Consider the following 1,371-nt stretch of genomic DNA (forward strand, 5'->3'; position numbering starts at 1 on the left):
AGAGAGAGAGAGAGACAGAGAGAGAGAGAGACAGAGAGAGACAGAGAGAGACAGAGAGAGAGACAGAGAGAGAGATAGAGTGTGAGTGTGAGTGTGTTTGTGTGTGCGTGCGTGTGTGTATGAGTGTGTTTGTTTGTGTGTTTCACGAATCGGAAAGTTTTAGTTATGGCTAAGGTAATGTCTTACTTCAGAAGATCTAAGATGCATATGTGTGAGTCTGCACGTGCGTGTGTGTGAGTCTGTGTTTTCTTGTGTGTGACTGCGCACCGAGGCGTGTGTTTATGCGTGCTTGCGTGTGTGTGCGCATTTGTGCGTCTCTCTCTTCGTTCTTTTTGTTTCTTTTCTTCGCCCGGCCCGCCATACCCCCAATCTCCTCCTCTCCCCACCTCTCCCCACCTCTCCCGTCTCTTCCCCTTCAGCTTCACCCTAAATTCACCCCCTCCCCCTTTTCCTCTCTTGTTCCTCTAATCCTGATTGACCCTGCCAAGAGGTTGGGTTACAGAAGACAGACGTGTACTACCTTAGAAAACGTCGTAACGACATTAGTGCTACTCACGAGCAGGGCCGTGAACCCCCCCCCCCAACCGACAAAAAGAAAAGGCTCATCTGTTGAACCAGAAAGGAAGAGACTAAACGACTTAGAACCGATGCCCTATTAATGTCCAGCAACAGACGAGTCTGTAAACGAGTCAGACTTTTTCCAAAGTGATAACAGTATGACTTAATTCAATTTGATTTGGTAAACAAGCCTGCCTGTTGATCACAGCCAAAATCAAATGTTACTAACTGTTGATTACGTGGTTTTAATTGCTGGCTTAGTGACACATGAGATAAAAACAAAGGACAACTTAATTTAAAGTACGTGGTGTTGACTGTGTAGTAGAAATTTTTTTTAAAAATTAGTCATTCAGGTCTACACGCTTCGCGCGCACAATAATCGTCGTTCATTCCAGTAAAGGGAGCCTAGGGGTTCCTTAGTTTAAACAACGCAACAACGTTTTTCGTCAAACCATTGTCACGTGTACTTGCCTCCCTCTCTATACAGGATGGAGTAGGTTGAGTAGGTAAGATACGAGTGGTTTTTTCTTTTTTCCCGTCTTAAAGTCCTTCCACTAAATATGTTTACTTTTCACTGGATAATATGGTTTGCCTCTCATTGTTCTTTCAGCTTTAATAGCAGTAAAAATATGTCCAAACTTTAAAAAAAAATCTCTTTAATATTTGTGTTGTGCATAGCTCTCTATATATTTAAATCATTCAACCTTAACAGTCTATCATCACGTCAATGTGCTCATAGTATGTTTCTGTTAGCCAGGAATTTAATGGTACGCAAGAGAAAAAGAAAGAGAGAGAGAGAGAGGGAGAGAGAGA

General features: G+C 42.7%; 1 protein-coding gene across 1 annotated transcript in view; it reads right to left on the reverse strand.

Moving 5' to 3' along the window:
• LOC101864031 (protein twist) overlaps positions 1 to 1,371 on the reverse strand; it is a 46,168-nt gene that overhangs the window by 2,850 nt on the left and 41,947 nt on the right. The gene's annotated exons all lie outside the window — the stretch shown is intronic.

Source organism: Aplysia californica, unplaced genomic scaffold (assembly GCF_000002075.1).
Source record: "Aplysia californica isolate F4 #8 unplaced genomic scaffold, AplCal3.0 scaffold00001, whole genome shotgun sequence".
In the NCBI taxonomy this organism is placed as follows: Eukaryota; Metazoa; Mollusca; class Gastropoda; order Aplysiida; family Aplysiidae; genus Aplysia; species Aplysia californica.